Source organism: Camellia sinensis, chromosome 7 (assembly GCF_055761805.1).
Source record: "Camellia sinensis isolate YWXY chromosome 7, ASM5576180v1, whole genome shotgun sequence".
NCBI classification, from domain to species: Eukaryota; Viridiplantae; Streptophyta; class Magnoliopsida; order Ericales; family Theaceae; genus Camellia; species Camellia sinensis.
Genome location: NC_138967.1, coordinates 166,803,031 through 166,813,837, shown reverse-complemented (window position 1 = coordinate 166,813,837; position 10,807 = coordinate 166,803,031).

Genomic DNA, 10,807 nt, shown 5'->3' with positions numbered 1-10,807 from the left:
AATCCGGACTCATAGGTTGGGAGTTAGAGCCGAATATGTCCTAAACTTAGTCGAAAAACGGTGTTTCAGGGGCAAAAATTCAACACAGCCCTCGAACGACCATATGGTTCACACGGATAGCTTCGCCATGACAAATAGGACTTGTGAGAACTGATGGAACGTAATTCGGACCGGTAAATAGAGAGTTAGAGCCGAATATGTCCAAAACTTAGTCGAAAAATGGCGTTTTGGAGGCAAAAATTCAAAACAGTCCCTGAACCACCGTGTGGCTTACACAGATAGCTTCGCCATGACAAATAGGACTTGTGAGAACTAACGGAACATAATTCGAACCCGTAGGTTAGGAGTTAGAGTCGAATACGTCCAAAACTTAGTCGAAAAAAGGCATTTTGGGGGCGAAAATTCAAAACAGCCCCTGAACCACCGTGTAGCTCACACAGACAGTTCTCTCATGACAAATAGGACTTGTGAGAACTGACGGAATGTAATCTGGACCCGTACGTTAGGAGTTAGAGCTGAATACGCCTTAAACTTAGTTGAAAAAGGATGTTTCGGGGGCGAAAATTCAAAACAGCCCCCCGAACCACTGTGTGGCTCACACGAACAGTTCCTCCATGACAAATAGGACTTGTGACAACTGACCGAACGTAATCCGGACCCGTAGGTTGAGAGTTAGAGCTGAATACGCCCTAAACTTAGTCGAAAAATGGTGTTTCGAGGGCAAAAATTCAAAATAGCCTCTGAACCACCGTGTGGCTCACATGGATAGTTTCCCCATGAAAAATAGAACTTCTAAGAACTAAAGGAATGTAATTCGGACTCGTAGGTAGAGAATTAGAGCCGAATACGTTCAAAACTTAGTCGAAAAAGGGCGTTTCGGGGGCAAAAATTCAAAACAACCCCCGAACCATCGTGTGGCTCACACAGATAGCTTCTCCATGACAAATAGAACTTGTGAGAATTGACAGAACGTAATTTGGACCCATAGGTAGAGAGTTAGAGCTGAGTACGTCCTAAACTTAGTCGAAAAAGGGCGTTTCTTGGGTGAAAATTCAAAACAGCTCTCGAACAACCATGTGGGTCATACGGACAGTTCCCCCATGACAAATAGGACTTGTGACAACTGACGAAATGTAATCCAGACTCGTAGATTGGAAGTAAAAGCCGAATACGCCCTAAACTTAGTCGAAAAATGACGTTTCGGGAGTGAAAATTCAAAACAGCCCCTGAACGACCGTATGACTCACACGGATAGCTTCGCCATGAGAAATAGGACTTGTGAGAACTGACGGAACGTAATTTGGACCCATAGATAGAGAGTTAAGGCCGAATACGTCCAAAACTTAGTCGAAAAAGGGCGTTTCGAGGGCAAAAGTTCAAAACAGCCCCCGAACCACCGTTTGGCTCACGCAGATAACTTCTTCATGACAAATAGGACTTGTGAGAACTAACGGAACATAATTCAGATCCGTAGATAGAGAGTTAGAGTCGAATACGTCTAAAACTTAGTCGAAAAAGAACGTTTCAGGGGCAAAACTTCAAAATAGCCCCCGAACCACCGTGTGGGTCACACAGACAGTTCCCCCGTGATAAATAGGACTTGTGACAACTGACAGAATGTAATCCGGACCCGTAGGTTGGGAGTTAGAGCTGAATACGCCCTAAACTTAGTCGAAAAAGAGCATTTCGAGGGCGAAAATTCAAAACAACCCCGAACAACTGTGTGGCTCAAACGGATAGCTTCTCCATGAGAAATAAGACTTATGAGAACTAACAGAACGTAATTCAGACCCGTAGGTAAAAAGTTAGAGCCGAATACGTCCAAAACATAGTCGAAAAAGGGCGTTTCGGAGGCGAAAATTTAAAACAACCCCCAAACCACTATGTAGCTCACACGGATAGCTTTTCCATGACAAATAGGACTTGTGAGAACTAACGAAACGTAATTCGGATCCATAGGTTGGGAGTTAGAGCCGAATATATCCAAAACTTAGTCGAAAAAGGGCATTTCGGGGTTAAAAATTCAAAACATACCTCGAACGACCGTGTGGCTCACACGGATAGTTCCCCCATGACAAGTAGGACTTGTGAGAACTGATAGAACGTAATTCGGACCCGTAGGTTAGGAGTTAGAGCCGAATACGTCCTAAACTTAGTCAAAAAATGGCGTTTTGGGGTTAAAAATTCAAAACAGCCCCCGAACTACCATGTGGTTCATACGGACAGTTCTCTCATGAAAAATAGGACTTGTGACAACTGACCGAATGTAATCCGAACCCGTAGGTTGGGAGTTGAGCCAAATACGCCCTAAACTTAGGCCTCGTTTGGGAACAGGCTAATTTAGTAACTTTTTGGCTATTTAGCTAAAAAGGTAAATAAAAAAAACTTGTATGTTTGGGATGACTTTTTAGCTAATTACGAAAAGATGTGCAAAAAGTAGAGAGAAAAGAGAATCTTTGACTTTTTGGTATGAGTTGTTGGCTTTTTGGCTATTTTAATAACTTTTTGGCTAATTGGCTAAAAAAATAAGTCCCCAAACGGGGCCTTAATCGAAAAATGGCGTTTTGAGATCGAAAAATCGAAACAGCCCCCAAATGACCGTGTGGCTCACACGGATAGCTTCTCCATGACAAATAGAACTTGTGAGATCCGACGGAACGTAATTCGGACCCGTAGGTTGTAGGGGTGGGCAACGGTTTATCCGAACCGCTCAAACCGCCCAATCCGCCCAACCCGCATATAAATGGGCGGTTTCGCAAACATAATGTGGGCGGATGCGGTTTGAAATATGACAAATTTGCGGGTTGCGGGCGGGTCGCGGTTTAAACTTGCAACCCGCAAAAACCGCCCGCACTTTAATTATTATTATTATTATTATTATTATTTTTACTTTTTATATACTAACTTTGTAACTTTTACAGGAGCACTATTATATTATCTATGACACTATAGGATCCTTATTTTTAAGTATTTCTCAACTTTCTTAATACCGTAGAATTATCAAGTCCTAAACTTGGTTTGTTATATGATTTTCATTGGTGATTCATCCACTTTTTTCTAATAAAATTTTCCTTCTAATGGTCGATGGAACTTATAGTTTGATTATTGATTACTGAACTAGCAATTCTAATTGAGTACAACCTTTAATGCATTGATGTACATTTTTTTCATGGCAAAAATGCTAGTGTAGGATCTCTTTGTTTTGGGTACTTTCATTTAATGCATTGATATTCAACTTTTATTTGTAAACTCATCAAAAAATTGTTATCACAAATATATAAAATGAATATGATGCCTAAATTCACTGGGAAAAAAAAACTCGAAAATTAATTTTTAAAGAAAAAAAGTGTAAACCGCAAACCGCCCGCACATTTGCAAACCCTATCCGCACAAACTGCAAACCGCACTGCGGGCAGTTGCGGGTTGACTTTTTCCCAAACCGCATAGATGCGGGCGGGTCAAAACCGAACCGCAAACCGCACAAAACCGATCCGCGAACACCCCTAGTAGGTTGGGAGTTAGAGCCGAATACGCCCTAAACTTACAAGAAAATGGGCTTTCCGGGCGCGAAAGTTCATAACAGCCCCCGAATATGCCTTACACTTAGTCAAAAAACTTGTAACACTTAGTTCAAAAAGCAACAAATTTATTAAAATAACATCTACATATTCTAATAATTGCCTTTATATATTTATAGGATAAAGAAATTACATATTACATTGTTTATGTTGGTTGGAATAAATATTACATGATACATATATATATATATATACTTTTTTTTATTTGCAAGAAGACATTTCTCGATTGTTCTACCTTGAATGCATGTTAGAACACGTTCCATATAACTGACTGAATTTATATTTTGTAACCAATTCTAATGTTTCATTTTTTATTTTTCTTTGTAGATGGCTTTGTTGCGTGGACTTGTGGATAATCCATATTGGTGTATGGATAAGAATTGTGTAGAACTAATATAATACTTTTTTCGTCCTCATCTTTTGTGTAATTCATTATTACTGATACAGAAAACTTTTGGCAATCAACAGATAATGACTGTCGTGGTACATAGATCACCTTCTGTCGTAGTACATATATACCATTTGTCGGCGTACATATAGGACATTTTGCCATGGTCCATAGAAAACTTTTGTCGTGGTACATATATCACCTTTGTACCATGTCAAATAGTAATTTTGCTTGGTAGTAAATGTATTTTTTGTATACTGAGGGCTTTAATTTTTGTATGATATATTTTGTATGGAATTATTATTTTAGTTTGGACAATAGTTGATTTGTATAGATTTTGATATTTAATGTTATTTATTTTTAGTATATGGATGCGGATTGTAGAATGATTGATAATATGTATCATTTTGTTTATTTACGTATTACAAGTTGCATTGTATATAGACAGGTTGTGGAGAAATTATAATTTTGCGATAAAACATAATATCTTGTTTTTGGCGACTAAACAATTAGTAAGTAAAAAGAAATTGGAAAAAGATATTTGACGACTAAAAGTTTTGTAGCCAAAAAAAAAAAAAAGACATTTAGCGACTAAAAGTTTAGTAGCCAAAAATAAAAATAAAAATAGACATTTGGCGACTAAAAGTTTAGAAACCAAAAGAAAATCAAACATTTGGCGACTAAAATATTTCGTAACTAAAAATAAAAAACTAAATTATAAAAACACTTTTGCTGACTAAAATTTTAATAGCCAAAAATGTAAAACTTTAGGCGACCAAATATTTAGTAACCAAAAGAGGAACTCTTTGCCAGCTAAACATTTAGTAGCCAAAGATGGGGACTTTCGGCGACTAAATTTTTAGTAGACAAAAAGAACTCTTTGCCGGCTAAAATTTTAGTAGCTAAAAAGGTGGGACTTTAGGCGACTAAAAGTTTGGTCGCCGAAAAGGGTCTAATTTAATTTAATGTCCAACCTTTTGGCAACTAAAATTTTAGTCGGGAATAGTATACATTTGGAGACTAAAATAATTTTAGTCGCTAATTACCTTTACTGATAATTTTTTGGCAACTGCTTTTGCGACCAAATAATTTAGTCGCCAAAACCATTCGGCGACTAAAAATTAACTTTTGGCGACTAAAAATTTAGTCGCCAAAAATGAAAATTCTTGTAGTGCAAACCAAACACACCCTATGTATTTCATAGACAATTGTGATATCTAACTTTTGAATTCTTCTACAATTTATGTGGACAACTCCTCTCCACACAATCATCAAATAACTTACAATGGATATGAATTTACCAAACAATCCAACACCTCATAAAACAAAGTAGAGTGTTATAGAGAAAACTAAGGGGTCAAAATCGGGGAAAAAATGAGAGCCATGGTTTTCACGTGTCAATCTGATTTCTTCACAATCATCTTTTAGAGTTCTAATTGAGTTCTAATAAAGTGGCAAGGAGTAAAAAAATAAAACCAAGACTAAAACATCACATCACAGTACGGTCCTGTTGGCTTATTTTTTCTACAAAGAAAAATATCATAAATGCGAGCATGCCAGCAAGGATTAAAAAATCTTTACAGATTAAATTCAAGCCAATTATCAAGTGATTGCGTTGACAGTTCTTTTGCCTCAACAAAAAGGACTTCAAAATTGCCAAGTGCAGAGAAAAGAAAAATTAAAATAAGGAGGGAGACGGAGAAAGATGATTGAGTGCACAATCAAAGTAATAATTATTTACCTCTACTTCTATGCTTTGAAAAGGAAGTGCATAAAATGCTTTGAAAATGAAATGCTTCGAAAAGGAAGTGCGTAAAATAAAATACAAGAAATATAAATGACAAGAAAAATAGAAATCAATTGTCTTTTATTTGAGTTCTGTATCCTTTACAATGTAGCCATTGATGGCTATTTATAAAGGAAAAAATACAGCAATAACTACTTAGTAACTACCCATTTCTCTCATCTTCATCCTTGTCTTGCCATGTGTCATTCCACTCATCCACTTTGTCCTTTATGTTCTCCACTATCTCCATAACTTCTTTTAACTTCCAAATGAATAAGAGGATGACATGTGTCCTGAAAATAATAACAATAATAATAAGAATAAGAATATTTTAGAGTGCCAACATTATCCCTCACGGCCCTTAAAAATGATGTTTACTTGAATTTTTGAAAGGCCGAACTAAGCACACATATTGTCATTTTTGTGCCTCTAAAAATAAAAAAAATAAAAAAAAAAAAGCAATTGGCCATCCATTTGAAAAAATAAGCCATTCTCAACCACTGATTTAAATGCATAGGTTTTTCCTAACCAAGTTTAACATTTCAAATGACTAAGTTGTTCTTTAGTGCATCAAACTCATTAAAGCAATGCTTAAAAATAATTGTTTTATTAGCCATTTCATCAAAATTATATTTTGATGTGAACCACAAATTCAAAAAGGATTTTGAACACCAAGAATCATAGTACAAGATGGCCTTAAAAATTCAAACAACTTGACATTTTGGATAATTTTGAAAATTTCAAATTCATGAATGTTAAATTGTTCATCATTCTTAGCCATGTTTGGCTTGAGAATATGTTTTTTGGCCAAATAACTTTCATCATTTATTGACAAATGGGGTTGTTTTTCTATTTTTTCCATGAATGGATTATGAAAATCCTCCATTTGAGTTTCACCATTTCTCGATCTAATGGATTGTTCCATTTTAGCCAGTAATGGCTTATGAAAATCTTTCATAAGCATCTTATGTCCATGATTTGACTCTCTTAGAATGGGTTTTTCAACCCCCTGAGTCTTATATGGAACATTATTTTTGACCATGCTTGTCTCAATAGCATGCTTTTTAGCCATGTTATTTTCATAAATTGGCTCTTTAACAATGAATTTTTTGACCCCCCGAGCCATTGATGAAATCAACTATTTGCTTTTGCTGTTTTTAACCATGGAAAAATTCTGAAAAAATTCTCCAATTCCAGCCATTAAAGCCTCATTTAAAGACTTAGTAGTGAGAGTTGACAACTCATCATTCCATTGGCGAATTTCCATATCAAGTTGATGAATTTCTCCAATTAAATGTCATATTTTTTCTTCCACCAAATAATATTGTAAGGGATGAAAATTTATTTCATCAAGAAAATGGATCTCTTCTTGAAGATCCAAAAATTTTTATTTACGCCAATAGAATTCATCTAGACTATTTAAAATGGACAAATCCAATTCATTTTTCATTTCTTACCCTTGGCGTCCCACTAGGCGTGCCAAAAATTGTTGGTTTATTTTTCCTACGAAGGAAAATATCATAAATGCGAGCGTGCTAGTAAGGATTGAAAAATCCTTACAAATTAAATTCAAGCCAATTATCAAGTGATTATGTTGACGGTTCTTTTGCCTCAACAAAAAGGACTTCAAATTGTCAAGTGTAGAGAAAAGAAAAATTAAAAGAAGAAAGAGGGAGACGGAGAAAGATGATTGAGTGAACAATCAAAGTAATAATTATTTACCTCTACTTATATGCTTTGAAAAGGAAGTGCATAAAATACTTTAAAAATGAAATTCTAAAAATAAATACTTCGAAAAGAAAGTGCGTAAAATAAAATGCAGGAAATATAAATGACAAGAAAAATATAAATCAATTGTCTTTTATTTGAGTTTTGGATCCTTTACAATGTAGCTATTGATGGCTATTTATAGAAAAAAAAAAAATATAGCAATAACTACTTAGTAAGTACCCATTTCTCTCATATTCATCCGTGTCTTGCCATGTATTCTTCCATTCATTCACTTTGTCCTTCATGTTCTCCACCATCTCCGTAACTTCTTTAAACTTCTAAATGAATAAGAGGATGTCACGTGTCCAAAAAATAATAACAATAATAATACTAATGATAATATGAATAAGAATATTTTATAGTGCCAACAAGTCCACTCCCATTAAAGCTCATTAAAGATCATTTATTAGAGCTCCCAATTATTTTTCAATTACAAAATGGTCCAAAAGTGACACAGAAAGTAAACAACAAAATATGAGAGCAAAATGGGCCAAAAAAAAAAAAAAGAGCGGTCAATAGTAACAACTACAATTCCCTCTTTAGGAGCGTAAAAATGGCCCGTGTCCCGTGGGCGGCCTGAAGCCCATCTACGGCCCGAGGTGGGCCCTACCCGTTTAGGCCCGGGTCCAAGCCCAGCCTGAGGCCTTGGGCCTGGGCCATCGTTTTGAAGCCCAGCCCGCATGGCCCGGCCTATCTGTCTGCTCAAGGCCCACTCAAAAGTCCGGCCCACCCGAGACCTAATGTTATTTTTAATGGAAATAATAAAATTTTGGTAGAAAAAATTAAAAAAAATTAAAATTGTTTAGGCCCGCCAAAAGCTCGAATACCCCTGGGTCTGGACTTGGGCCTGGGCCTGAGCCTAGTTTTCTAGTCCATAGGCCTGTTCGACCCGGCCCGATTTTTTGCAGAAGCCCGCAAAACCTGACATGGGCCCGGCCCGACCCGAGCTAAAAGTACACCCCTATCCCTCTTATATATAAGGGTATATAGGTATACTAAAATAGTTATACGAGGGTATATGGACATATTAAAATAGTTAATAAATATAATATAAATTAAAATAGTTAATAAGATAAAATTTTATATTTAAATTATAATTATTTTTTTTTTTTCTTACATATCAAATCAATTAAAAAAAAGTTAATTATCATTCTAAACACAATTTTTTAAATCAAACTAGAGTAATTAAAAAATTAAAAAAATAACTAAAATAGTTACACTTTCAAAACAATTCAAAATCAGAACGAAAAAAGTATTTGATAACAAGGATACTATGGGACTGTTTGAAAAGTGAAATTTTAGCTTAATTTAAGTTAAATTTTTTGAAAAGATAAAATGTGTTAGAATAGTTAATAAGATAAAATATCATATTAAATTTATAATTATTTTATTTTTTTCTCACAGATATCACATTCAACTACAAAAAAAATATAATAATCTTTCCAAATATAGAAATTTTAACTTATTAAAATAGTTAAAAACTAAAATAATTTACTAAAATAATTGGTGTATTTAGTTTGAATTTTTTGAATTAAAGTTTTTTAAAAATTGAATTTTTTTATTTTTGTATTTTTTTTTGTTTTTAGTGAATATTTTTAAAATTTTAAACATTTTTTTTTTACTTTTTTAGATACACCTTACTTAGATATATTTAAAAAATAAAATATTTGTGAAAAAATATTTTAAAAAATTAATAAATACATAAAAATATAAAAAAAATGTATTGAATTCTTATATTTTTATATTTTTATTATTTAGTGAATTTTTAAAAGATTTTTTTACAAATTTTTTATTTTTTAAATACATCTAAATTAAGTATGTCTAAAAATTAAAAAAAAAATATTTAACATATTAAAAAAATTTAATAAAAATAAAAAAATACGAAAAATAAAATTTTTAAAAATATATTTTTGAAAAAATGAAACCAAGTAAATGACTACTTTCCGGACAGCGAGTAGGTCATTTTTGGTGAGTTGGAATCCCGTTCCATTGAAAATGTGACACGTCTACTGAATCATTAATTTCTCCCTACCTTCATTATCAGTGTAGTTTTCTGTCTAGAGTAATACCCCACTCCATAACTTTCTTTGACTCTTCTCATCTAATGTCAGATATGACTTATCCCATCCCATTCATACTCCTAAACAGAAGATAACTCATCCGTCCCATCTCTCTCTATTTAAAATTAGAATAAATTATATTGACATCCCATACTACATATATTTTTTTGATATTTTAGGAATTATACTAACCGCTTTGTTATTAACAGATCTAAAGATAAATTTGAAAGAACTTTAATAACCTCAATGAGGGTATGAATTTACCATAAAGCCATATGTTCTTCTTTTCTTTTCTTTTTTTCTTTTTTTTTTTGTTACAGGGAAAATCCTCCTACCCTCCTGCAGGTTCAAGGCAGCGCCCATGAGGAGATCACCAGGGTGTCCTGTTGTCCGTTCCGAGTAAGAGACTATAACCTGGAAGTTTGTCCCGACCTCCCAAGGCAAGTTTCGATTAAGTCAGGACTCGCACAGCAGGGAGCATTAAATCCACACCAAGTAGTTGATTAGGCATCCTTGAGGTCCAACCTCCTAACCAACAATACTTTGCCCAAAAAATTAACTCAAAGGAAGAATTAAATTTGTGACCTTAGGACTTAAACCCCAAGATCTTACTACAATACCACAACCCCTTGGGTTCATATGTTCTTCTTTCCCTCTTGAATTTCTTTTTGCTTTTTTTTTCCCTCTCACTTTACCTTTTCTCTCTCATTTCATCATACATCCTCGAATCCGGATCCTCGGTCGCCATCCCCTGTAGCCTTCCCCTGTCGCCCCCAAAACGACGTCGTTTTGGAGGCGAATTTTCAAAAAAAAAAAACGCAGAGGAGAGGGAGGAAGGAGAGGAAGAGGAAGAAGAAGAGAGAGAGGGATGAAGGAGAGGGAGAGGGAGGGGGAGGGGGCCTTAAATACAGGGGAGGAGGAGGCGACGGCGCGATCGCAAGGTCGGAGGCGGAGGCGATGGCGCGATCGCAGGTGCTGCGACGAGGTACGACGGCGGCTGTGACGGCTGCGACGACGGCGAGGGAGGAGGACGGCGAGCTCACAGCCTCCTCCTCCTCCTCCTCCCCTGTATTTAAGGCCCCCTCCCCCTCCCTCTCCCTCTCCTTCCTCCCTCTCCCTCTTCCTCTTCCTCTTCCTCTTCTTCCTCCCTCTTCTCTGCGTTTTTTTTTTTGAAAATTCGCCCCCAAAACGACGTCGTTTTGGGGGCGACAGGGGAACGCTACAG